Raw genomic sequence first — 23098 nt, 5'->3', positions numbered from 1 at the left:
CAAAATACCAAAGAATTTGTGCTGATTTTAACCTGATCGCCTTTTCCAATAATCCAAGCCAATCCATCCTTGATTAAACTTATGGAGTGGGTGATGGCCTTCCAAATGATAGATGCACTGGGCAAAGATTGACATGGTTTGTGAATCCAATCATTAATTTTTAAGGAATGGATGTACTTAAAATAAAGCACCTCTTTCCATAGGCTTTCTGATTTGATAATTTGCAGGCCCAACTTTTCATGAGGGCCTTTACAAAGGTCTAGAGGTCTTTTATACCCCATCCGCCCCATTTTTGGCTTTCCAATCCTTTCCGAGGGAACCTAGGAAAATGTTCGAACCTAGGCTTCGACCCTATCTTATCCAAGGTTCCAACCTTGCATTTATTAGATGAACTACAAGGACACCAATCCTATTGTCTTGTCTTATTTTAATTGGAAATGAAAAATATACTTACTTGACTGACATCAATGAGATGACCTTACTTTGTTGTTGATTTCAATCTTCAAGATCAACTTCACTTTTCCATATACCTTACTTCACTTAATGCATCATTGTTTGTGTCATTGCTTGTTACTTACTAAGGTGGAGGAATCTTAATTTCACTTAATCGATCAATGTGTTGTCCAACAATGGCATTATTCTACTGTTTATGTCCACTGTTCACTATTTATGTCCATTGTCTAGCTAAGGAACTGTTTCACTGTCCATTGTCTAGGAGGGAACCCGAGATATAGTATTCTGAGCTAGAAACCACATCCTTTTATCACAGAAGTAAGTCGATGGTCCACTGTCCAAAGTTCTATCTCTTAATCTGAGCCACATTGTTTTTACCACAGTCAAGAATCCACAGTTCTGTAGTACTTGTTTGAAGGTATATCACCAAACTACTGCATAGTCTGAGGTACAAAAGTTTCCAAGTTAAGCCAAAGTCACCAAGCCAAAGGTTCGAGGTATACATGAGCCACAATCACTGTAATATTTAGGTATCGGATTCTGAGCACAATGTTGAAGGTGATCAGGCTACACAGTAAAGGATCTACACTACTGTTTAATGAATATAAAGCCACAATCTAATGCCTCCTCAATCTGAGATTCTGTCTAAGTGTAGAACCATATTCATTTAAGTTCTTTTGAGGTCTGAGGTGGAAAAGAATAGCCACTCTAAAGTATATATTTATGTGCCCTTTTAACCCTTAATAATTAGTGTTTAGGAGATGTGAACCTCCTTCACATGTTCTGTGATTGTGTGATCGAATTCATGATTGAAGAATGAATACATATGCTTAATATATAGTGTTCATGATGAACGAAGAGACATGTCTCTACAAATAGGCCAACATGAATAGGCCAGTATAGGTCGGCTCACTGCCCAGAATAATATCCTTAACTTAAAAGTTTATATCTCCCAAACTATTTGGATTTTCAGGCCAAGTAAGAGCTTATTGGAAAGGAAAAATTATACTCTAGAAGATGGTAGAGGTATCATATTGAGAGGTTGCCTCTAAGGTAGTGAAAAACATTTTTTACTATTAGTGGTCATCAATTGGTGCAGAATTGGAGGTAGGACAAAATGATTTCATGGAGAGTAAGGCCATTTGGAAATTTAAGGCTTCACAGTGACATTTACTAGGAGAGCTCAACAATATATAGTTCATCAATGACAATTATTGACCAACAATCTCCCCTTTATCATTGACGGAAATATTTCTCCATTCTCTCCCCATTTGACATCAATAGAAAATGGGGTGCGCAAGTAATCCCCCTATCAAGGTCACTATGGTCAACAATTTCCAGCCAAGGCCAACCATATCTACCCATGATCAATGATGGTCAACCATGGTAAAGAAAAACCAACTAAGATTAGCCATGGCCAACCAAGATCAACCAAGGTCAACCATGGTTGACCATGGTCAACCAAGATCAACCAAGGTCAGCCAAGATCAACCATGGTAAACCTTTGTCAAGCAAGGTCCATGAAGATCAACGTGGTTAGAATAGTCACACATGGTCAACTAAGGTCAGCTGTGATCAACCATGATCAACTATGATCGTCAACCAAGATCTCTATGGTTAGAATTATTGAACATGATCAACCGAGATCAACCATGGTTAACCAATATCAACATGGTTAGAATGGTCAAACATGACTAGCTAGGGTCAACCATGGTTAACCATCATCAACCATAATGGTTAATCAATATCTCTATGGTTAGAATGGTTGAACATGGTCAACCAAGATCAACGACGATAAAACACGGTCAACCAAGATCAACCATCATCGAACATGGTCGACCAAGATCAACCATTGTCAACCATGGTCAGCCAAGGTTAACCAAGATGACCATGGATAGAATGGTTGAACATGATCAACTAAGGTTAACAATGATCAATAATGATTTAACCATGGACAACCATGATCAACCATGATTGAACATGATCTAGCATAATCAACAATAATCAACCATGGTCAACCATGATTAACCATGATAAACCGTGATCAAAGATAATGGTCAATTGAGATCTCTATGGTTCGAATGGTTGAACATTGTCAACCAAAGTCTCTATGGTTGAATATTGTCAAACATAATGTTTAGTCAAGGTATTTATGGTCAACCATGATCAACCATGGCTAACATGGCTAAATTTGGTCAGTCATGGTGAATCATTGTCAACTGTGGTTGAATATGATCAACCATGGTTGAATAATGTTAACATTAATGTTAACATATTAATGCCAACGTTAATGCTAATGCTAATTTTAATATTAACATTAACAATAACATTGAGATTAATATTAATATTAACATTTGTAATATTAATATTTTGATGAGACTCATCAATCCTCTTCAACCATGGTTAAACATGGTCAGCTAATTGACCCCACACTAGTTAGCCTTCAAGTAACACAATCACATTTACAAATATGATTAATATACCTAATTATTAACATTTTCTCCCTATGCCTATGCCTATCCACTTATAAAAATGATGTGAATCAACCTATATTACCCACTAACCACTATAATTGCATTATATTAACAATATAACATGTTAGAAAAACTTTAATTCTTAAAACAACAAACTCTTACATCACATTTATGTTAAACTCTTACATCCCGTTTGCTTAGATCATCACAAATATTCAAAGATTGAAAAAGGTTTTCGATTTATATCTTAAAACAATTAAAGGAAAGTAAGTGTTAATCAACTTAATGGTAGGTTGAATATCAAACCATTAAAATTATGTTACTTTTCAATCAACACCATGGAAATGCGACTTTACTGACCATTTAAAAATATCTGCCGTGTGTCCCGACTCTACACAAATGAAAAATGTTAATGTCATGTAAAGTAACTTTGCAGAATTTATTGACCATTTAAAGATCGTTAGTCAGCCTTGTCCGCCTAACGACCGACCATTTACAAATATGGGTTTTTGTAACAGTGCCATCTCAACCCAGACATGCGTTCACCAATCACGTACTTATAATCTGTAGGTCGTGAGGGTTAGAACGGTACAGGTTCAAGGACAGTTCTCATCACCAAATTCTTGGTTTCACTGTTGGCAATGCTGAAGCCATCTCGGTATTTATAGAGGTGATAGAAAGCTCTCAGAATGTCAAATGCATGTTTCTTGGAAGGAATGGGAACATTGCTTTCTGGTTTGAGGAACTCCCAATTTAATTCTTTGATCTTCTCCTCTATCATGCTGTCTATCTGATTGAGAGTATCTTCCTCTGTTGCTCCAAGATTGTCTCTCATATAACATGATATTGAAGAAGCTTCTTCTCCACGGCTCCTCTCCGCCTGCATTCACCATCATGCAACTCAAATTCAAAATCAAAACCAAAAAGAAAACCAGTTTTTGAATGCAATGTTTTGCATTTGATTTTATATAGAAGGGTGTAATGTGCCAACTGACCTTGTAGCCGCAAACGTCACCTCGTAGTCGGAGGATCGAAGATGCCAGGTCATTGAACTTAGATGGAAAATCAATTTCCTGCAGAATGTGAAGAGGAAGGGGAACATCCAACGTGAGAATGGGTTGCAGCGTGGCCGCTCGGTACCCAAAACTCACCTTCCCGTTCTCTAAATACTCCTCAAACGTCGGTATATAACCGCTCGAGATCCACTTCGCCTCTTCCAAAAACGCATCAAATACCGCTTCCCACTGCATAGCACAGACAAAGCAATTTAAGTGCGCCTAAGCTTTGGATATTCCATTATATTGCAAACCTAACATTATCATAAGCAAAGAAATATGTTATTCGCTGCAACTCTGTGTATGAGGTTAAATTTGCATACAGCGTTTCGAGCATAGCTGAGCGTGTCTCGGCCTTGAGTCTTCTCGGCTTCTCTAGCCATTCCATTAACGCAATCGTAAAACACCATGTATACTCCTTTCATATATTGTGGAAGACATTCTGTGGCGGACGGATCCCATCTGATCATTTTGCACACACACTTAGTTTCTGCCTCGATCATTATGCAATTTATTATATCTATTCTATTAACTCATGAACTAATCAAGCAAATTACGCCCACCTCTTAATTGCAGCTGTGAAAAGTTCGAGCTCGTCCATCGTTCCAAAGGTGTCGTAGATATCGTCGAGAACTATTCCAAGATAACACAATTTGGCAAACCCCAATCTGAATGCAGAATGTTTGGGTTCAGTGGCAATGCAAGATGCCAAAGTGTAGAATTCCACGTGACGATGCCGAGTGAATGTGAGTTCAGAAAATCCTGAATCTTTCCACCATCTGCACACAAAGTAATTCCAATATTACACCACTCAAATACCAAGTTTTTTGCAAGGAAGATATAGTACTGCTGGAGGCAGCTTATCACCTGGACACATGCTTTAACTCTTTCTGTTGCAAGGAGTGAAAGATATTGAACTCTAATTTTGCGAGTTCTAAAAGCTTCTCGTTCTTGGTCCTCGTCCTGAAAATCAAAATGCAAATTAGATTCAACACTTAAATTGCCATAGTAAAATAATGGGACTGCTCGAATATATATTCTACTTACTCAAGCGATGGATTACTGTCGTTTCCAAATAGATCAATGTAATTCCTTGCTTCCAATCTCGGAAAATTAGTGAGCCAGCGATATTCAAGAACGTATTCTATCTGCACCCAAAATATTGTTGTTATAAAACATATAAAACATATATAAAATATTGTACGATTTTGTGAATTTGTAATGGTACCGTTGCCTCACCTCTCGTGAAAGACTGGCACTGGAAATCGGAACCGTTTTCAGGGCTTCTTTTAAATATGTTGTAGAGGATATTTCAGCCTCTTCCATAACATTCTCCCCCGGAAAGGCAACGAGGGAGGCCCGAAATAAATTGAGAACGCCTCTGATCTCCCCCTCTGTCTGAATATTGGCAAAGCAGGGAAATTCCCCATTTTCATCTTTGAATAATTTCAAGACATCTGAAATGAAATATAATGAGATTTTTTAAAGGAAATCTATAAGAGAGGCCGAAAAATTATACAAAATTACATTCAACTTCTTAAACAAGCGATTTACTAATAAAATGTGGATATATTTTACCTGAAGACACCGGGTATCCGTGTAGTCGAAGAGTTCGAAACCCCAGGGCAGTTGAGTTGAGATCAATAACATCACTCTCTCTCCCACATCCAATCCCTTTCTCGCCCCAATAACTGGACGAAAAAATAATTTATCGTTATAATGATATGCAACATTCCATATATAAAGCTAATAAATAAGGATAATAATGTTAGTGACTGACCTATAAATATGGTCTAACACCGATTTTATCTCATTTTTGAAATGCCTATCGATTCCCAAGCGTTCAACGCTATCGACCATCGAAAGGCATTCAATGAGATCATTCAGGGGAGTGACTGTAACTGAATTGAACATCCCCTTTACTTCCCCAACCAGTCTCTCAGCCCGTTCGCGGTAACAAGGTGCCTGGACAAAATTGGATCAGAATCGATGGATTGAATCTAAAGAAGGAATATGCAGAATAATAAATTGTATTAGTGAAGTTCAATTTAGTTACCCACCCCATAAGGGGTCGAGAGGGACTGGATGAAATCGTCGTCCCAGAGATTGTAATGATAATCGCCTTTGCACGCCATCATCGTCACATAAACTCATGCTCACAGATTTGCTAGGGATTTCGGATTGATTTACGGAAGCCATGGGTACAACTGATGAGATAGAAGGGAGCGCCAATATTTTTTCACGCTATGATAAAATAGTAATGTGGTTCAACCCAGCTGCGGCCTTTCCGTATATATAGAGCTTCTTAGTCGTGTGCGATTGGAACGCCTGGGCAGCTTAGAGCCGCCTCTTTGGACAACAATGGCATCTCAACATTTTATTAATAGTTATGTGGTTCAACCCACCTGCGGCCTTTCCGTATATATAGAGCTTCTTAGTCGTGTGCGATTGGAACGCCTGGGCAGCTTAGAGGCGCCTCTTTGGACAACAATGGCATCTCAACAACATTTCAATAATAAGTCGCCATCCTGAAGACGAAGGCATCTCGACAAAAATATCCATAGACAGACAAACCCCAATCCTTTCGTCAAGTCTCCTTTGTGGACCAACAGCATTTCAATGTGGATTAGGTTTTACGTGTCCCGTTTCTTTGAAAGAGGTAGCCCACGTGTAGCCCATGTCCCTCGATTTAATAAATGCCCTATCTGGACAAAAATCATTTCAACCGACTTCCCATTATGTACTAATTATTTCGGGGTAGTCTACCTAGGCAGTAGAATGGCCCGTTTTCCGGCACCGGTCGGAAAATCGTCCAGCTCCGGCCCCGGAAATCTCTCCGCCCTCTGCCACCATCCTCTAGCTCCGCCACCCTCCCCTGACAGCCCTGCCATTCCCTGACAAAAAATCCAAATGCAGTTAGAGCGCTTGACATCGCCTGACCGATCAGGGACGCGCTAGAATTCATGCCGCGGTTCGAAATGGTCACCGCCCTGCTCACTCACATTTCAACCTGGCGCTTCCCGCTCTGCGATTCCTCTGTGCAGCTCGCCACCCAGGTACAACACAGTTGCTAAGATTGTCGCTGGTGCTGGAGTTCTCTGTTTTATCATTAGAAAGGTCGGGGAACTGCAGATTTTCGGAGGCCAAATCCCCATGGGCTGCGAGAAGAGCCTCTCAGAGGAGCAAATAGAGGAGCTAAAGGAGATCTTTGCTAGGTTCGATCTTGACTCAGACGAAAGCCTAACGCAATTAGAGCTGGGGGGATTTCTGAGATCTCTGGGACTGAAGCCCAGCGGTGAACAGATAGATGCCCTAATCAAGCACGTGGATACAAACAACAATGGGCTGATAGAGTTCCCGGAACTGGTGAGCCTGATCGCCCCCGGTGTAACGGCAGAGGTCTCGAATAACCAGGAGCAGCTGATGGAGCTGTTCCGCTCCTTTGACAGGGACGGTAATGGCTACATTACGGCGGCGGAGCTCGCGCGGTCCATGGCCAAGATGGGCCATGCCCTGTCTTTCCGAGAGCTCACTGAGATGATTGCCGAGGCTGATACGGATGGGGATGGAAGAATAAGCTTTGCAGAATTCACCGCTGCCGTCACTTCTGCTTCGGTCGATTATCTCAAAGCATCTTTGATGTAAATAAAAATAGGGTTCGTGTTTCTGTTTGTCTGCGGATGCGTTTTATAAATTGTAATTATTGTGTTATCTGGCAAGAAATATGTTTTGGCTTACCATTCTTTTGTGGATTTCTATGGGCTGGGGTTTAACTTAATTTTGGGCCAGGACCGAATTCTGGCCCATTGTTAAATTACTTTCAGAGATTGCTCTGCTACAATAGGTAGGCCTAGGGACAAAGAACCGATGACTTATTCTCTATCGATGTTAAGTTGCCCACTGGCTTTAGACCAGGGCCCGAATATGAAATATTTGGGGGCTGTATGATTTTTTATAAGTTATGTTGTCAATGTCTTATTTTGAATGAAGTGCGAAGTGTCAGTGTTTCGTTGGTGTATTATGGGTAAATCTAAAATAAAAATCAGAACATGTGTTGATTGTTGATATTATACCACGAATCCTCAAAGGGTGTTTCAATCCTGCTTCGGTTTTCTTGAAAAACCCCAATAATTGTGTGGCTTTTGTTAAAAAAGAAATGTGCGATTTAAAAATTGGGAGGTTTTTACAAAAATAAATCTATTCTCTTAGATTATTTTCAGGTTAACGGAACCCTAGATGATTTTCAAATTCAGGAATGTAGATGATTTTCAGATTCAGGAATGTAAAAATATATGTACTGGGAAATATTCCATTTTGTTGTTTAAGGGCTCATATACAGAACTGACAGCGGGAAAATTAAAACTAGAAATAATAATTGAGTTTTGAATCATTGTGACAAACGAAACATCAGATCAGCTCACAGGATATATCCAAGGCTGCAATGAACTGAGATGATGAGCTTTGAATCGTTATAACTAAGTGACAACCAAATCTAAGCTGTAGCCGCAGACAAAACATCACATCAGCTCACAGAATATATCTAAGGTTGCAGTGAACTATAACAAGAACATCACATCAGCTCACAGAATAGGCTGCAGTGAACTATAACAAGAACATCACATCAGCTCACAGAATATATCCAAGGCTGCAATGAACTATGAGAATGCCAGTTATCGAGGCTAAGGCAACCAGTACTTCTAGCAGCTAATGAGGCTAAGGCAACCAATGTTGTCGATAACTGGCATTCTGCTTGCTGGCTACTAGAAGGCCGTGGATGAACACTACCTATGGAATTTCTGCTAGCAACTAGCCCTCATCTAGTCAATTACGTACTTACCTCTAGTGATTCTAAAAAATGAGATGTAACCAATGCCCTTATTTGCCATTAACTCGTCATTTACTCCCATTCTAGTTGATCCACATGGTACTTAATGGCTTTGCGCAAGAATAACAATTAGTTCTTGACTCAATAGTTCTTGAATCTTCAAAGTATCAAGATTCACATTAGCACATCCAAAAAGTCATTGTGACATGTCGCTGTCTTTGCCGTTGAACCTTGGTGTGTGGTCTCGCATGCCACATTCTTCACCACTGAACCACAACCCCTTTAGCCTTTTCATAGATAATGGCTAAATGCTTTAATGTAATTACAATCTGATGGACTTAGAACCTTTAGACCTTCACGGATTATCAAGGGATTACTGGCTAGCCTGTTTTTATGTGGTTGACATGATTTATTAACTTGACTGGAGATGCTAAGTGAAATTTTTAGGATGCAATTTTTAATATGAACCCCATGAAGGGTATCCTATTTATTGTTGTGAGTGTTTTATAGAAATCACATTTTTTGATATCTCCAAACTTCAAAGTGATTAACTGATTGCCTTGTCTTAACTTAAACAGGGTGCACAATTTGATTGATAACAACTATAATATATGTGTGAAAGTAGCTCATCTGCAGAATAGGTACTATTGAAGGATGAGCATAAAGTAACAGGAATTGCCACAAAATCTGAGTAGGGCAGTGAACCTCTCCACTCATGTTTAGATTCCAACTCGGATGACAGTTATTGAAGGATGAGCATAAAGTAACAGGAATTGCCACAAAATCTGAGTAGGGCAGTGAACCTCTCCACTCATGTTTAGATTCCAACTCGGATGACAGTTAAAATGAATGATTTCATAACTTAAGCCTTTAGACCTGGCAATAATAATCATAAAGCATACATGTATCAAACCCAATTGGGCTATCAAGTATTATTGATTGATAAAGACACCAAATCTCTGTAAACTTCAAAGAGCTGTTGAAATAGTTCCCTATTAAGCATATGTGAAATCACTACACATCAGAACTTGAAGTCCCTAGATTTATTAATGAAGTCTTCTTGTACGACTAATAAATTTATCTGAGCTCAGATATAGCTAGATTCCATGACGTCAGAATTAAGAGGGCATAGATATGCTTCATCTAGGTCATTAAGGGAATTGCTTCATCTAGGTCATTATCCATATCTAACACAAACAAAGATTGATTTCAAAGTGGTGTTTTCCAAGAATGTATATGAATAATGAAAAATGCACCTGTTTAAAGCTACTATGGCTTTGTTTAATTTAATATTCCATGTAAACTGATAAAATAAACTAACAGTTGTCTATTCAAAGAAACTCAGTTAACGAGATTAATATGTTTCCAGAGGCACAAGTATGACAATTATCGATAGTACATAACACAAACTTAACCTGAAAATGTGTACTATAATTAAGTGAGGATTTATTGTAAGCATGCTACATGGGTTAGATTTTGTTTAGCAAAGCAATCAACGCCCTTTTCTTTGATTTTTGGTAGACTACTCCCTTTGGCCCGAAAGCCAACCCCTATTACATTGAAAATGATCAACTTTACAGAGAAATAAAGCTACTAGCTTTAAGGAATGAAATCCTAACAATAAACTAAAATAAAAAAAATCTCTGGCATGTTACAAGAAATCTGGAAATGATGAAATGGAATGCTTCAAATCTGAATTAGATCCACAGTTGATTGCTGACCCAATGCCTTGAAATCTGATATATACTCCACAGTTGCTGATTCTTCTCCATAAAATCTGAGACATGAAGCTGTTCCCTGAAAATCTGTCAGATATCCTTTAAACAACACAAATTTTGCCACCTATCTGTTGTCACACAACACCTTTTTCTTTTACCAGGAGGAGTATTCTCCCTTGAGGAAGAGTAATGCAAATTAAATCTCGAGCATTTTGCTTGTTTAAAGCATCAGGTGGTTTTGAAACATGAACTACAAAATGAGTGCCCAAAGGAGCAGATTCAAAATACATAGAGGCGCCACTGGTTTGTGTGTCTAGCTTTGGACGGCTCCCCTCTGGCTCACATAGCTTTTCTTTTCACTTAATACATTCCAAAACACCATTGGTTCATCCGCAGACTTTATCAAATCCTTTGACAGTCTATTACCCACTACAACACTGTTTGTTCCTCTGAAGAGTCATTTGCAGATTTCAAGAATCTGTTCACTTCCATTCCTGCCCTTCCAAAGATGTAGTGTATAGATACAAAAGGAAGTTACAAATTTACAACATACACTTTTTAAGCTTGAAATGAAGCCATAGAAAATGGATGCACCGTTAGAATTATTATTCAAAATTTCTCATTTTGTGACCAAATCACTCTCTTTGTTTAATGTTTTAGAAAAGCAAATAACCGTATTCTATTACCGTGCCACAACTAAATGATAGACAGACAAAATCAATAAGATCCATGCTAAATATGAGCTATAACTCATTCATATAGTTGAATTACCAATGTCAAGCCATTCATAGGCAAATATAAAAGAGATCAATGCTGGTCCATAAGGCAAAGTAGAAAAGAAAAGGTACCTTAGATCACTAATTCACTCACTGAATGCTAAAAGGGACTAAAACAAGTATATAAGCAATGGGTGAAACTGTACATAGAAAGTATATAAGCAATGGGTGAAACTGTACACAGAATTGAACATCTTCATTTAATCTCAATCTAGTTCTCACATTTAGGTTTCTAAAATATGTGAACATGTCTTTGATCAACCAGAGTTTGTTGATGGAGAGGCAAATCACTTCAACAATTTCATAAAGGTGACTTAGACACTATAACCTTGATATGAGATTCAATCAATATTTAACAAAATATATTTTCTATATTTCCTGATCATTTGTGTCATGAGATGATATAAAACTATGATGATGTCAACATTGTAGTATGTTACTATGCCAAGAAATTTGAGGTTGGAGGCCTATAACCCTCCTCAATGTCTCCCACAAGGTTATTACAAACATTTTAAGAAAATGATTCAAGTCGCAAGCTTCCAAAATCATAAGAAAGAATATTATCACCTTGCAGAGCATCAAATTGGCCAGGGAGATGAGTAAGAAGGCTCACTTCCTTGAATTTGATCTTGACAAGTCATATAATATAATCAAGTGAGGATTTATTGTAAGCATGCTACATGGGTTAGATTTTGTTTAGCAAAGCAATCAACACCCTTTTCTTTGATTTTTGGTAGACTACTCCCTTTGGCCCGAAAGCCAACCCCTATTACATTGAAAATGATCAACTTTACAGAGAAATAAAGCTACTAGCTTTAAGGAATGAAATCCTAACAATAAACTAAAATAAAACAATCTCTGGCATGTTACAGGAAATATGGAAATGATGAAATGGAATGCTTCAAATCTGAATTAGATCCACGGTTGATTGCTGACCCAATGCCTTGAAATCTGATATATACTCCACAGTTGCTGATTCTTCTCCATAAAATCTGAGACATGAAGTTGTTCCCTGAAAATCTGTCAGATATCCTTTAAACAATGCAAATTTTGCCACCTATCTGTTGTCACACAACACCTTTTTCTTTTACCAGGAGGAGTATTCTCCCTTGAGGAAGAGTAACTCAAATTAAATCTCGAGCATTTTGCTTGTTTAAAGCATTAGGTGGTTTTGAAACATGAACTACAAAATGAGTGCCCAAAGGAGCAGATTCAAAATATAGAATGTGACAGTGCATCATATATACCTTTTATTTATCCCCAAGACTATGATATGATATGACTGAGAAAATAGAATAGAAACTATTTGTTTTTGATTATTAGAACTTACAACCAAATTTTTCTTCCCTAAAATTGTTTTTTGTCATTTGTGTGTAGCATAAGTTATAAAGCCACTAATGCCCTAAACTCTGCATATATAGTGCTTGTATACAGTTCTTGTATACTCTGCATATACAATGCTTGTATACATCAGTTCATCATTTTTCGAAGAAGTTAGATAAAAATGTCATAGTGCACAATGAAGCAGTGTCAAGTTAGTGGTTCAAGTCATTAATTGACAAGAGGATGGATCATCTACAACACAAATGAAAGGAGGAATGCATCGAAAGCATGGACATCACCATGATTTCTTATGTAAAGGAGACAAATGTGTTGGTTGGTATGGACATATTTTTTATTTGTGTACTTTATAAAACTACAAACTTGTATTTATGCAAGCATTGAAGGTTATAGAGTATGGACAGGATGCATAATGTATTGGTTGGTATGGATGTAAGGGTTTATTTGTTTACAAGGAGAAAAAGAAATTGTAGCCTCTAGAAGTGATTCATTATGCCCATCTAAACAAAGATATGATATGCAGATCCATGATGTTAAGATAATAAATTCACACAAGCACCCAATTATCAAACATTGACACTTGAATATGCAATACCAAGCTTTCAAGTGGTATCAGACCTGGGCATGGGCAAGTTTGTAATCTTCTTCAAAAGTACCAAATCAGGCTTCATAGAATAGAAACTATTTGCTTTTGATTATTAGAACTTACAGCCAAATTTTTCTTCCCTAAAATTGTTTTTTGTCATTTGTTTGTAGCATAAGTTATAAAGCCACTAATGCCCTAAACTCTGCATATACAGTGCTTGTATACAGTGCTTGTATACTCTGCATATACAGTGCTTGCATATACAGTGCTTGTATACATCAGTTCCTCATTTTCCGAAGAAGTTAGATAAAAATGTCATAGTGCACAATGAAGCAGTGTCAAGTTAGTGGTTCAAGTCATTAATTGACAAGAGGATGGATCATCTACAGCACAAATGACAGGAGGAATGCATGAAAAGCATGGACAGCACCGTGATTTCTTATGTAAAGGAGACAAATGTGTTGGTTGGTATGGACATATTAACTATTTGTGTACTTTATAAAACTACAAACTTGTATTTATGTAAGCATTGAAGGTTATAGAGTAAGGACAGGATGCATAATGTATTGGTTGGTATGGATGTAAGGGTTTATTTGTTTACAAGGAGAATTGCAGATTTCTTAAGAGCTGCAAAACATCACATTTTTGTACCAGGTAAAAGAAGATAGATAAGGTTCACACTTCTTTCCCTAATGCTAGCAAGAGACCACAATATCTAAAAATTCCAAATTTCAATGGCATTCTTTTTATTTGTGGGTTTCTTATTTAGTTTTCTTCTGTTGTGTATTTAGCTTTTATCATCACTGCCATAAGCAGTTTTCAGAACTTGGATTTGCTTTGCTACTTTGTCTCATGATGCTGCCTTCCTTGTGTGATTTAATTTATAAAGTTTTTCCATGCATTTTTCCACAATTTGTTCTTCTAGAATTAGGAGTGTAAGATTCTGTCCCACTACAATTTTCCCCTGTTGATGAGCAGCATAATTATAATTGCTCAATCTGGCCGACTCTGAACAAAGAGCAGCATTATCATTTTTCATTCTTGTCGGCAAATATCACAAGGCTTTTCAATGCCTTAGTTACATGACTTGGACTTTGGAATGACTTGACAAAGGCAAAGAGTAAGAGGCTCTAGAAAATTTCAGGGAAAACACCACATATGACTCCAGTTATAAAAAGACAAAATAATACTAGTCTTATCTATCAAAATGATAAACGTGGTCAAACTCGTTGAGTAATTCTGTCAAGCTTGATCAAATTCATGGAGTCCTGGTCAGAGTCTCCAAGCCTAGGTCAAATTTTCTCAGTGTTGGCAAGTAATGAAAAGAAGATAGATAAGGTTCACACTTCTTTCCCTAATGCTAGCAAGAGACCACAATATCTAAAAATTCCAAATTTCAATGGCATTCTTTTTATTTGTGGGTTTCTTATTGGATGGGGCAACTAAGAAACCTGCAACCATGACTACTTCAGACTGGGAGGACTTGGATGCCCGAGCTCTCAGTACCATTCGATTATGCCTAGCGGACGAAGTTCTCTTCAACATTGTTGAAGAGACTACGGCTTCAGGATTGTGGGAAAAACTTGAAAAACTCTATATGACAAAATCATTAACCAACAGAATTTATCTAAAACGACAGTTATACAGTCTTCGAATGAAAGAAGGTTCAAATGTTGCAGAACATTTGAACGTTTTTAATACACTAATTTGTCAATTAACAGATATGGAAGTCAAAACACAGGAAGAAGATAAAGCCATAACCTTGTTGTGTTCTCTGCCTGAATCATGGGATCACTTCGTAACTTCAATCAGTTTCAGCTCTGCTGATTCTTTGAAGTTTGAATCAGTCATGGGAGCTCTTCTGTCTGAAGAAGTACGAAGGAAATCTAGCACTGAAACAGCTGCATCAGAAGCCATGGTCGCTATAGGACGCTCAAAGGAAAGAGGAGAAAAACAAAGGGGGTCTTGTAGGTTGAAATCAAAGGGCAAGAAGTGTAAGGCAAAATGTTGGAACTGCGGTAAAGTTGGACACTTGAAGAAGGACTATTGGAAACGGAAGGAATCCAAAAACCCAAAGAACGAAGCGAATCAGGTCGATTCAGGTATGGTAGACGAAGTTTTATCTGCTGAAGAATTGTGTATGATAGATGAAACTTCACCTGAATGTAATGTCTCTCAGAGTTTTTATAGCTGACTGTTAGACTCTGGTGCTTCGCATCACATGTGCCCACATAGAAATTGGTTTACTTCGTATGAAAATGTAAACGGTAGTTCTGTGTTTATGGGTAACAATATGTCATGTCAGACTGTTGGGATGGGAGATATCAGGATTAAGATGTATGATAACACAGTTAGGACATTAACTAGTGTTAGACATGTACCTGATTTGAAGAAAAATTTAATCTCTTTGGGAGTGTTGGATTCAAATGGTTATAATTTTACAGGTCAGGATGGCATCTTGAAAGTCTTCAAAGGAGCCCTTATGGTTATGAAGGCAGAAAAGGTCGGAAATCTTTACAGGTTAAAAGGAAGTACTCAGGTCGGTGAAGCAGCGGTTGCGTCAGAAAAGGAAGAAGCAGGTACTCATCTGTGGCATCAGCGTTTGGGTCATATGAGCGAGAAAGGTCTTCATATACTGATGAAACATAAATCTCTTCCCGGTCTGAAATCCTTGAATTTAGATTTCTGTAAACATTGTGTGTATGGAAAACAGTGTAAACAGAGATTTAAAGTTGGCAATCATAATAGTAAAGATGTTTTAGACTACATTCATTCTGATCTGTGGGGGCCTTCCCCTGTTGTGTCATATGGAGGTGCATTGTATTTTTTAACGTTCATTGATGATTACTCTCGTAGAGTTTGGGTCTATATGCTAAAAAGGAAAGCTGATGTATTAAATGTCTTTAAACAATTTAAAGTAATGGTAGAGAAAAGAACAGGAAAATCTATTAAATGTCTAAGAACTGACAATGGTGGTGAGTTCACTTCTGTTGAATTTGAACAATACTGTAAGGATGAGGGCATTGTTAGACACAAAACTGTTGTTTATACTCCTCAGCAAAATGGTGTTGCTGAGCGTATGAATCAGACTCTTATGGAAAGAGCCAGAAGCATGATCAGCAATGCTAACTTGCAAAAGGAGTTGTGGGCAGAAGCAGTATCTACTGCTTGTTATTTAGTTAACAGATCACCTTCAGTAGAAATTGATTGTAAAATTCCTGAAGAAGTTTGGACAGGTCAGTCTTGTGACTATTCTCATTTGAGGATATTTGGATGTGATGCTTATTCTCTTATTCCGAAAAATCAGCGTTCAAAATTAGATCCAAAGTCGAAATGTTATGTCTTTGTTGGGTATGACTATGCAGTGAAAGGATATAGGTTGTGGGATCCTACATTGCGGAAGATAGTCATTAGTAGAGATGTAACATTTGATGAATCCTCTTTGTTAAAATCAAATGTTGAAAGAATTGAACAGGAACAGGTATCGCTGAGTCAATGAGTTCAGTTGGAGGCTAGATCTTTCGATGACAGTCGAAAGGAAGGAGAGACTTCTGGAGACAAAGGCGTTGAAGACACAAAGGAAGCCATTGAAGCTTTTGAACCAGTGCAAGTTTCTGAACCAGTTCAGCAACCAGTTGCTCTGAGAAGGTCTACAAGGGAAAGGAAAACTCCCAAAAGGTATGAAGATTTTTCTTCATCTGTTGCTTTGGTTACTGAAGATGGGGAACCTTCTTGTTATCAGGAAGCAGTAGATGATATAGATAGCTAGAAATGGAAAATGGCTATGGAAGAAGAAATGGACTCCTTAGCCAAAAACAATACCTGGATCTTGTAGAGCTTCCTGAAGGGAGAAGTGTTGTTGGATGTAAATGGGTCTTCAAGCTGAAACGGAAAGTTGATGGTAGTATTAAAAGGTATAAGGCGCGATTGGTAGCAAACGGTATTCTCAGGTTGAAGGTATAAACTTTCATGAGATTTTTTCTCCAGTTGTAAAACTTGTTTCTATACATACTGTGTTGGCACTAACTGCGTTGCTTAATCTTGAGTTAGAACAGTTAGATGTTAAAAAAGCTTTTCTACATGGTGATTTGAATGAAGAGATATATATGGAACAACCAGAAGGTTTTATATGAGGTTGCAGCAGAAGATTAGTTTGCAAGCTCAGGAAATCATTGTATGGTCTGAGGCAGTCTCCCAGACAATGGTACAAGAAGTTTGATTCCTTCATGGTGAGCCAGAACTTTATAAGAAGTGAGTATGATCATTGTGTGTACTTCAAAAGTTTCAATGACATGTTCATTATCTTAGCTTTGTATGTTGACGATATGCTTATTGCAAGCAAAAGCATGGAAGAGATCAACAGTTTAAAGGCTCAACTCTCTAGGACGTTTGATATGAAGGATCTTGGAGCAGCAAAACATATCTTGGGCATGGAGATACACAGAGACAGGAAAAATGGTAAGCTTTGGTTGTCACAGTAGAAGTATGTGGAGAAGGTACTTGAAAAGTTCTCTATGAATAATGTGAAACCTGTTAATGTTCCTTTAGCTTCCCATTTTAAGCTTTCTTCGGTTTTGAGTCCTAGAGCTGATGAAGAAAAGCAGTATATGTCTCATGTACCATATGCAAACGTTGTAGGCAACTTAATGTATGCGATGGTATCTACAAGACCTGACATTTCACATGCAGTTGGAGTTGTCAGCAGGTTCATGGCAAATCCAGGTAAATAACATTGGCAAGCAGTGAAATGGGTGCTTCGATATCTAAGAGGCACAAGTGACCATTGCATCGTCTTTAGTGGTAGTGAAGGATCAGTCTGTGGATATATAGATGCTGACTATGCAGGTGATTTGGACAAAAGAAGATCTACTACAGGTTATGTCTTTACTCTTGCAGGTGGAGAAATTAGTTGGATGTCAAAGCTTCAAGAAACAGTTGCGTTGTCCACTACCGAAGCTGAATATATAGCTGCTTCAGATGCCAGTAAAGAAGCAATCTGGTTAAAGGGTCTGCTCGATGAGATTGGAAGGATGCAAGAGAAAGTGAATGTACTTTGTGACAGTCAAAGCGCTATTCACTTGGCTACAAATCCTGCCTATCATAGCAGAACCAAGCACATTGATGTAAGGTATCATTTTCTGAGACATGTGATTGATGGCGGAAAATTAGCTCTTAAAAAGGTCCATACACGAGAAAATTATGCAAACATATTCACAAAGCCAGTTACAGTAGAGAAGCTGTGGTGGTGTTTAGCTTCTCTTGGCTTGCAGGAAAGATGATGAATGGGAAAATTGTTGTCAAGGTGGAGTTTGTTAGTTTGACAACGAATTAGTAAAGGTAAATGTAAATAGACAGTTGTATACAGAATAAATCAGTTATGTAACGATAGTTGGGGATATAAAAACATTCAAATGCCCATGAAATTAAACACGGAGAATCATTGTTGAATAAAAATTCCAATCCATTCAGTTTCTTGTCTTGGTTATTCGGTTAAGATTTCTTGTATTTCTTTCTTGTTTATTTTTCCCCTTCATTATTTCAGTCAGAATTTCAATAAGAATGAAGCTAGTCATAGAGAAAATAAACAAACTTGATCAGTATAAGGGTAACATTGATTGTGTTTTCAGAAAAAAGCTCGCTCCTAATGATTGAATGCAATGCTGATTGGTATTTGGACTTCTTCTATTTGCAAAGATACGCTCTTACATTACAGAGCATACAAATTGTGTTCTACCCTGTAATATTTTCTCATATTTATAATGAAAGCAGCAACGATGTATTAGTAATTTATGTCAATAGAGAGCATTAACTTTGGCTAGTTTTTCTTTTCTCAATGCGGAGTAGCTATAAAATGCTGAGTATGACTGAAATTCACTGGTTTGTATCTCATGGGATCTGTAACTCACCCAACGTTCAAATAGTATTGTTTGCTTCTGGATTACTTGTATTATGATTGTCTGTTCTGATATTGTTGTTGGTCTTCTATGCCAGTAGATTGGGTGTTTTGTGTCGACGAGGAGCAGGGTGCAAGCTGAAGAGTACCTGGGTGACGAGCTGTAGGGTGTGAGCTATAGAGAGGAATCGCAGATCGGGAACCACCGGGTCGAAACGTGAGTGAGCAGCGCGGGTGACCATTTCGAACTGCGGCATGAATTCCAGCGCGTCCCTGATTGGTCAGGGGATGTCAGGCGCTCTAACTGCATTTGGATTTTTTTGTCAGGGAATGGCAGGGCTTTAGGGGAGGGTGGCAGAGAAAAAGGGGGGCAGAGCTAGATGGTGGGGGAGGGCGGAGAGATTTCTGGTGGCCGGAGCCGGACGATTTTTCGGCCAGTGCCGGAAAATGGGCCATTCTACAGCCTAGGTAGACTACTCCATTATTTCAATGAAGTGGCCCACACTGTTTGCCATAATGTTCTTATTTAGAGATATTATATTGGAAGTGTCTTTTAGGGCATCCAACTTCTGAGAGCTCGTTCAGCAAGCAACCTTGCCATCCAAATTTGACTGGTTTCTCAAAACTCATCCGTTCCACTTATTTAAATTCTTTTCTTAACTAGAGGTGGCCTTTGTCGACTGATTTGCTTTAACAATAGTGATTACCATTTAATACGTAAGCAACTCAGTTTTTATTACTTAAGATGAACATCTCGCTCGCACCCAGCTAAGTGGTGAAAAGGGGCTTTGTACTGTTATATATGGCTATGTTATTTGGAATGGTTGATCTCTCATACATATTTATTTGAGTATTCTGTGATAAAACTAGTCTTCTTCTATCTTTCAAATATTGTTTTTGATCAATAATGAATCAGGGGTTAAATTTGACGGGTGCTTTTACCCGTCGATGTATTTTTTACGACGTTATTATTTTTAAACCGTGCATCAGATGAATTTTAATATTTATTTATAGAAGTTTTATCTAATTTCAAATTGCACTCATAATTGTTGTAAATTTCCTATTCTTTGTTGTACCAAGCCACTCAAGTCTCATTGCTACACTTTTTTTAAAGACATGATAATCAAAATTTTCTGCAAATTTATAGAAACAATGGTACTCTATACTAGACCAAGTTATACTTAACTATTTCCTATGTGTCGGAATCTCCTAACATCCCCCCTTAAGAACAACTTCGGATAGGATTGAAGGATTTACAAATATGACACAATAGGAGAAGGAAGGAGGCACTAGAGCCTATAAATATTGATGTGGATTTTTACGATGGGACTTCCTAGATCTAAATATTTTTCAATTGTAGTTTTTCCCATCATAAGTTACGTGATTTTTCCAATGATTTGAAGATTTTTTAATTTTTTTTTCTTTTGTACCATATTTTCTAATACAAAAATCATTTAATTTTTTTCAAGAATTGGAGAATCATTCATTTGAAAAGAAATTTTAATCCAAACTTTCTTTAACATGTCTAGTATGACATAATTTGTAAAACTAATTGTTTCTCTACACCTTTATCTATTTGTAATCTCTTTGGAAAAGGAGGATTTTGTAAGCTTATAGGGGGTTTTTCTACTAAAGGAGTAGTGGGAGTTGTTCTTATTTCATTGTCACTTATATTCTCAATAATTTCTTCATTCTCAAGAGTTTCCTGATGATGGATCCCTGTTGGGATTTGAAACGTTGACAAAAAAAGGTTTTTACTGTAGGTTCTCCTGTAACTAAGTCAAAATATATAAACCACACATGTATAAAATCCATAATTATTTCCCTATACGGAGGGGATACATGGAGTGAAATCATTTTACTTGAAAAATTTAGAGTGAGGATAGCAAGAAGAGTTGCAGACCTTCATCTTCTTAAAAATTGTCGTGACAATAATCTCATTCCCTCGTTTCTCTTAGTTAAGCTCTTATACTATCAATATTCAAGAAGTCTTGATGATAGATCCCTGTTGAGATTTGAAACGTTGACAAAAAATGGTTTTTACTGTGGGATCTATGGTAACTAAGTCAAAAGATATAAACCATAGATGTCTAAAATCTAGAATCATTTCCCTATACGGAGGGGATACATGGAGTGAAATCATTTTACTCAAAAAATTTAGAGTGAAGATAACAAGAAGAGCTGTAGAACTTCATTTTCTTAAAAACTGTTGTAACAATAATCTCATTCCCTCATTTCTCTCAGTTAAGCTCTTCTACTATCAACATTCAAGAAATCTCAATGAAGGATCCCTGTTGAGATTTGAAACGTTGACGAAAAAGAATTTTTATTATGGTTTCTACAGTAACTAAGTCAAAATATATAAATCACAGATGTCTAAAATCTAGAATCATTTCCCTATACGGAGGGGATACATGGAGTGAAATCATTTTACTCGAAAAATTTGGAGTGAAGATAGCAGGAAGAGTTGCAGACCTTCATTTTCTTAAAACCTGTCATGACAATAATCTCATTCCCTCATTTCTCTTAGTTAAGCTCTTCTATTATCAACATTCAATAAGTCTTGATGATGGATCCCCGTTGGGATTTGAAACGTTGATGAAAAATTGTTTTTACGTGGGTTCTCTGGTAACCAAGCTAAAAGATATAAACTGCAGATGTCTAAAATCTAGGATCATTTCCCCATACGGAGGGGATACATGGAGTGAAATCATTTTACTCAAAAAAGTTAGAGTGAAGATAGCAAGAAGAGTTGCAGACCTTCATTTTCTTAAAAACTGTCGTGACAATAGTCTCATTCCCTCATTTCTCTCAGTTAAGCTCTTCTACTATCAACATTCAAGAAGTCCTGATGATGGATCCCTATTGGGATTTGAAACGTTGACAAAAAATGGTTTTTACTATGGGTTCTTTGGTAACTAATTCAAAAGATATAAACTACATATGTATAAAATCCGTAATGATTTCCCCATATAGAGGGGATACATGGAGTGAAATCATTTTACTCGAAAAATTTAGAGCGAAGATAGCAAGAAGAGCTGCAGACCTTCATTTTCTTAAACACTGTTGTGACAATAATCTCATTCCCTCATTTCTCTCAGTTAAGCTCTTTTATTCTCAACATTCAACAAGTCTTGATGATGGATCCCTATTGGGATTTGAAACATTGACGAAAAATGGTTTTTACTCTGGGTTCTCTAGTAACTAAGTCAAAATTTTCCTCATTTTCAGGAGTCCCATTCTCTTTATATTCTTTAATGACAACAAGGGGATTTTTATTTTGTAAAAATCTCCCCTATCAAAAATGAATATTAATTAAATCTAGGGGAGCTTTCATGTAAGTTTGGAACTTTTGTACTTTAACACTATAAGTGGCTTTCCAAGGTTTTTTATTATTAGGGTTTAGGAGTGGTCGTGTAGGTAGTTGATTAGGACTTTTTGGTAGTCAAGTAGGTCTCAATGGGAGAGGTTGACTTTTGGTCAACCAAGGGTGAAATTTAGGTTTTGGTGGTGGAGAAAATAATTTAGACCAATATTTAGGATACAAAGGGAAAGATTGAGGATATTGTGAATTTCTACCATAAGATCCTTGCCAAATTTGTGGCCAAGATGAATTTTGAATTTGTGGTGGACAGTGCTTCCAAGGTAATGGTGTGTTCCAACTATTCTAATATTTTTGTGCATAAGGTTGAAATTGTGAATTAGGATCTTACATCATACCTAGTTGAAAAGGCTACCAAGGACTTTTTGGAGCAATGAAGCAAACTTGATATGGAATTTTACTTGATCCATTTTCTTCTTGGTAAATATATGTCAACCCAGGTAGTGATGGACAATCTGTAATAGCATCTGATTTTGCAAAAATGACACAAATTTCAATAATCTCAAGTGGAAATTCTCTTAATGCATGTTTCTTTCCACATCTAGGGCAAAATATTGAGAAAGAGACATTCTCAACTTTTTGCTTGTTTTTCATT

The 23098-nt window shown here is 37.4% G+C and overlaps 2 pseudogenes across 1 annotated transcript; one reads left to right on the top strand and one right to left on the bottom strand.

Annotated features, from left to right (window-relative positions):
* Window positions 1–3205: 3205 nt before the first annotated feature.
* On the bottom strand, window positions 3206–6309 carry LOC149266386 ((E,E)-alpha-farnesene synthase-like; annotated as a pseudogene). Its single transcript, XR_016260151.1, has 10 exons — window positions 6043–6309; window positions 5763–5947; window positions 5561–5673; window positions 5222–5439; window positions 5030–5130; window positions 4850–4945; window positions 4546–4761; window positions 4306–4444; window positions 3923–4171; window positions 3206–3807 (listed from the first exon to the last, which is right to left on the bottom strand). The product of XR_016260151.1 is annotated as a (E,E)-alpha-farnesene synthase-like (transcript).
* A 693-nt stretch (window positions 6310–7002) lies between these two features.
* On the top strand, window positions 7003–7663 carry LOC149266385 (putative calcium-binding protein CML16 pseudogene; annotated as a pseudogene).
* The last annotated feature ends 15435 nt before the right edge of the window (window positions 7664–23098 follow it).

Source organism: Pinus tabuliformis, chromosome 6 (assembly GCF_031772625.1).
Source record: "Pinus tabuliformis cultivar Carrire ecotype Pingquan chromosome 6, CPIR1, whole genome shotgun sequence".
NCBI classification, from domain to species: Eukaryota; Viridiplantae; Streptophyta; class Pinopsida; order Pinales; family Pinaceae; genus Pinus; species Pinus tabuliformis.
Note: the sequence above shows the minus strand (reverse complement) of the source record. Positions and strands in the feature narration are given on the sequence as shown.